Below are 6,000 nucleotides of genomic sequence, written 5' to 3'. Positions count from 1 at the left end.
ACGCACCAGTTTCTTCCTTGTTCCTGCGAGTTCAAGTTCAACATTGAGGAATTCGCTGGTTCATTGATGACCCGTGACTTATGCTTAGGAACTCATGATGGTGCGGCATTTTAGATGGCATATTACATCAGCACCTTAAATGGGAATATAGATCAAAATCCGAAGAGGAACTTTCGGACAAAGGAACACCTCAAGATTCACAACTATGTTTAATGGAAAATTTTGACTTTAAGTCGAATCTGAGGTATGTTTATTTCAACAGTATGTTATTTGTTTCAATACGGAACCCAAGAAAAGTAGTGTTCCTTGATTTAATAACTAGACTATATGAATGCTTAAGTGAGGGGGAACAACGCATGGCACTAGTTGTTCCTAGTGATTCATTAGCAATATATTTTATTCTCTCACTAAAAGGCTTATTAATAATGTAGGAAAATCTTATATAAGTTTGAAATTCGTTGAATTTTCTTTGAATTTCCCGTAAGACTCATTGAATTGTGTATTATAGGTGTAGAGTTTATGTGAATAGTCTTCCTTATAAAATTGACACTAAAATTTTTCTATGTCTTGTACGTAGTCATGAGCTAGAATTGAATTAAGGACTCACTGATGTCTTTGTAATATTACCCTTAGTTTCCAAACTGCTTATGCGTTAATAAAAAGGAAAAAGAAGCAAAAAGTGAAGTTCCATTTCCTTATGGAACAAAATAAGGCTTTTTCATTCGATCCATGTGCACTATTAAGAATGTCCAAATCCTGTAATGTGTGATAATTTCTTTCTTCCATGATATCCACCAATTAAACTCTTGTTCCTCACAAAAATATTTCCTACACTTTTCCTACCGTATCTCTACAACATATTAGAGATCCAAATCAATTAATATCACACATTGATTTATTTTTCTTTTCATAAACATTTTAAAAAATTCATCACTGTATAAAAATTCTATACTAAATATTCCTCCTTTGTCACTTACATGATGTAGCAATTGTTGAGGGGGAACTAATGAGGAAGGTGATTAATAGAGATGTAATTTTGAAAGGTAAAATTAAAGGAGATGAAAAAAAGGAAGGCAGAAGAAAAATGAAAAAAAAAAAAGAAAAAAAAAAGAAAAAGAGGGGAACAAAAGGAGAGCTATGTGAAGGAAGAAATAGAAGGGATAAGAAGTTCCTACAAGCAGTTAAGTTTCCAAGTTGAAAAACAAATGAAGGTTTCAGTATCTCAAACAATTATCTTTAAAAAATATCAAGTTCTTTAATGATTCACAAGGGAACTTACACCATAAACGTAAGTTCCTACAAAAATTATCGAATGAAGGAACTATCAAAAAGCTTCAAATAAACTATATGAAGAAGAAAAGGACACTATGTACTGCTAAAGAAGAATAGAAAAAGAAAGAGAAGGAACAACAATGTATTTTATGAGGAGGAACTTCAGTTGAAATTGTGAGAAAAAGGGAGGCATGCTTGAGAAACAAGTGACAAAGGAATAAATCTATTCATCCCATTAGCCTGCCTATCTCTTCATAAATTTTTCCATCAATTATCTATTTTCTTTGGAAATCATTGGACATTTGACTTATTCTTATTAATGTGTTGCACTTTGGTGAAAATGAGATTATACTGTTGACAACTACACTTTAGCTTCTTTGACTGATTTATTGATGTATGCGTGAGGATGGCTAATATTACTAGATTGACGTTTGAGCAAATTAATACTTTCTTTTGCCTCATGTTTGACCATTAACTATATGTTCTTGGTGGTGTGGTGTCAATGTACATCTAGAAGATTGTTTATAAATCCTTGAAACGAAGTACACTTTTTGATGATGTCAAAGGGGGAAGAGAAAAGGCAAAGATACTTATTTCCTACTTTTATAAGATGATTAATAGTTATTTATGTTTTATTCTCTACTAAATAATGATCTTGCTACTAAGTTCCTGTTAGTTTTATTATTACTTTGCCTTGGTTTGTCATCACCAAAAAGGGGGAAATTGTTGAGCCAATATGGTTTTGATGATGACAAACTAACGTAATCAACTAACGTGGTTTTCAAGTTGTATGTGTGCAAGGATCATTAATGAATAGTTGTACCCAAGTCATCAATAATAAAGCTTACTGGAAGTTGATGATTGTGAGATGCTTATAACAAAGAAGCATAAAATCCAGAGATGGAATTGCAGAGCAGTTCCTAAGGATAAACTCTAGAGAAGCTGGGAGTTTTAAAGTTCATGCGGAAGAACTAGAACTCCATATGAGCTAGAGGAATCCCGATAGAGATGGCTGTTCCCAAAGAAGGCTGTTCCGGAAGACGGCTGTTCCCAAAGACGGCTGTTCCCAAAGACGGCTGTTCCTAAAGACGGTTGTTCCTAAAGATGGTTGTTCCTAGAGATGGTTGTTCCTAAAGATGGTTGTTCCTAAAGATACTTGTTCCTGAGGATCAACCATTGTTCCCGAGGAGCACTTGTTCCCTAGGAACAACCAACATGCGGAGCACTAGTTCCTTAGGAACAACCAACATGCGGAGCAGCATGAAACATGAAGACAAGAAACAAGAGTTTATTTTCTAGGATTCATGTGAGTATGTGGAAACGTGAAAGGTAATGGAACAAGGTATCAAAAGGAACTCGTGGAACTCGTGTTTAGGAACTTGGTCTGCATCCTAAATATAATGTCAGTATGCATTAATCTAATTGTCAGTAAGTTTAGAATATAAACGTGATTTAGGATAGTTTATTTAAGAGTTTTAATTTGATTAAAAGTCCTTAAATAAATAGGTAATTGACTAAGTCTAGCATTCTTAATAAGATAAATATGTTTTATATTTTGGAATTAATTAGTTAATTAATTAGAGTCCTATTAAGTTGGGTATCTTGGAATTAACTAATTAATTAATTACAGTCCTATTAATTTGGGTATCCTAGGTTAGTCAAATATTAATTTACGTTCATCAGTAGATTAATTAGGTAGGCTCCTATTAACTTGGGAATCCTATGAAATCAGTTATTAAATCACGTTTAATATATCACGTTTAATATAACTGACATATTAATTATTGATGTTAGGATCACGCCTAGAAACTAGGATGCATTACTTGGTATTAGCTTGTTCCCAAGTACATTATATCCACGCTCATATACCACGTTCTCATCAACTATAGAGGTCATGGGTACATGCCTAGGAACATGGGAATATGGCTGTTAGTTGAAGAGATTATGGGGAAAGCAGTTAGGAGTTCCAACACTATAAAAGAGGATCTTAACATTCATTCCAAGGGGTCTGACTTCTCAGTCATTCAACAAAGTATGGTTTACGTGGAAGGTAATTAAAGAAAATATATTTGTTCCACGTTTATGAGTCAGTTCCTCAGTTCTAAGTTCCTTCAGTTCCTACACTAAAGTTCTTGTTCCTTTACAGTTCTTCTACGCTTCTCATATATTGTAACAGGTTTGGGTTAGGAACTTGAGTGAGTTCCTATTGTATTTGGAAAGGCTTTGAGTGAAGTCTTGAGAGAGTATTAAACACAACTAAGCGTGAATGTTATACTCTTTGTATGGGATCCTAAGTTCACGGGGAACTTGGGTTGATAGAGTTTCCAATTAAGTTAGTAACAGGGTCGTTCGCTTGATGAATGAGAGCTCGTCGTTAAAATCCCCCGTGGTCGTGGTTTTGTCTTCTTGATAATTTTCAAGAAGATTTCCACGCTAAATTCTCTCTTGTATTATTTTCTATACTTGCTTTTAAGTTTCTTTTATAATTCCGCAAAAAGTTAGAAGCAAGTTCCAAATTACAATTCACCCCCCCCCTCTTGTACGTGTTCCATCCGAATAACAGTATGTACGATTCTCCGTGAGAGATATGATGCATCCCGGCCACGACAAGGCATCCCGACCGCGACAACTCATCCCGGCCGCGACGTCTTTTATCACGGCCGGGATTTTGCTACTGGAACTTTTTGCAATTTTTCCCATCTCTGTCATCCCGGCCGCGACGACTTTTTCCGCGTTTTTTTATTTGACGGATTCCCCAATGTTAAGGGGATAATGATGGATTTTGGCTTAGAACTTAGAGGACATTCTCTCATATTTTCAGATTCTCTATCTAGAAAAACAATTAGTTGGTTTAATTTACTTGCTTATTTAGATTAATCTTCCAATTCAAGATCAAGAATCAAGATTGTAATTCAACATTTTCAGCAATTTCCTCCATTGAAGCTTCATTTGTAAACTCTTAACTTCTCTACTTTTTATTTCAATTAATCAAGTAGTGGTATTATTAATTTCTTGTTCTTAGTTATTGATTTTCATCAATCTTTATCAACTTATTATCATGTATTGCTCAATTATTGTTGTTGTTGGTTTGATTTTTATGGATTGTGAGTAGTAAATTTCTAGGGTTCGGGACAACCCCTCTTTTGAGTCATGGACAAAGTATTTATGCATGTGGGATTTTAGTGATTGTGGGATGTTTATTAGTTGATTGAAAGGGTTTTATTGCTAGTCTTCATGTTTGTTAGTCATTTAAACTTATTTCTAGTCTCCTCAACCAAGGATCGAAAGATGAAATTGAGTTGTAGGCTCCCTTTTGATATGATCGCTAGACTAAAAGACCATGAAAATATGGCTTCCAAGTCTATGGGATTATCTTTTTTCATCGTAACTTTGTTTTATTGCTTGAATTCATGTTTTGCACCATGGAAATAGGTTGTAGTTCATGATCAAGCTATCCTTTCTAGCTCGATAGAGTAGTTAGGTGCCTTAGATGACTATCCACTAATTTATTCCCTAACATTGCTTCTATTCCTCATGCTTTTGAACCATTCATGATTAAATTGAGTGGTGTTGCCCGTACCTTAGTTCCTCTTAATTGAATTTTCATCCTTTAATTATCTTAGTTTGTCCTAACTAGTGTAGAATTCTCAACAAATCGTTGACTTAGCTTTTATATTCGATAGCATTTGGTGGTTGATTCATAGTCTCTCTTGGGTTCTACCCTTTCTTACCCTTTCTACTTAGTTAGGAAGACCGACTTAGGTTATCATTTGATAGGTTGGCGACGCTCTATCAGTTGCCGTGTGGCTCGGCGTGTGACAGGAGATGGTGGGTATATGAGCATGTCTTGAGGTCACAAGTGGTTAGCAGGGAACACCGAGTGTGCACAAAAGGGCAGCCGTATGTGGACAACATTATAAAGAAACAAACATGTAGTAATGAACTTGAGGACAAGGAAATACCCATGGACTAAGCAGTTCCTTTGACTATGTTGAAACACCGGAAAAGCCGTGGAATGCTCACTGGCAAGTTAAACCTGCAGAGCATGGATTGGTTAAAATGAACTGGACATCAGTCAACTCAATAGTTTAGTTCAATGGAAACTGAGTATTACCATAAACGAGCATGTAACAACAACAAATATGTATGCAACATGAGGTGTGGTGACTGCAGAACATGAATTATAAGATTGTTTTAATGGGAGCAGTTTATTTTCTTGTTTCAGAATGTAGGTACTTGCTTCTTGTACCTTGACTCTCCTTGGTTCTACTAATCCAGTTCAGATTCATAGGTGGTAGTTAAGTGACCCATCAGCTCATAGGTTGCAGCCACTACACATGCCAACGAGAAAGCTATGACAAGGTCATTTTAAATTGATAACCTAGAACCTATCAAATTTAGTCAAACAAATGTTTCCTTCATTAGAATTATCATCTTCGAGTAGATCTTGCCATGTTGCGCATCTCTTGCACAGGATTACGTTTCTCTTTCACTTTTGTGAATATGTTCTTTCAATCAACAATTAAATTAAGAAATAACGAGCTAAAAGTTGTATATACAATATGTAGGAAGGTAATCAGTTTTTTGAAGTTATAATTTTATTACCCCCCACATGGGGTAACATACTCACAGGTCCATGTTACATAACCTAACACGGTGGAAGGTAATTAAGAATGATAAACATGTTTCACCAAAATAAAATACATTTACAATGTGTTAAATAAAGTA

Source organism: Spinacia oleracea, chromosome 3, assembly GCF_020520425.1.
Source record: "Spinacia oleracea cultivar Varoflay chromosome 3, BTI_SOV_V1, whole genome shotgun sequence".
NCBI classification, from domain to species: domain Eukaryota; kingdom Viridiplantae; phylum Streptophyta; class Magnoliopsida; order Caryophyllales; family Amaranthaceae; genus Spinacia; species Spinacia oleracea.
The sequence above is the reverse complement of the archived record's forward strand: the minus strand, read 5'-3'. Positions refer to the sequence as shown.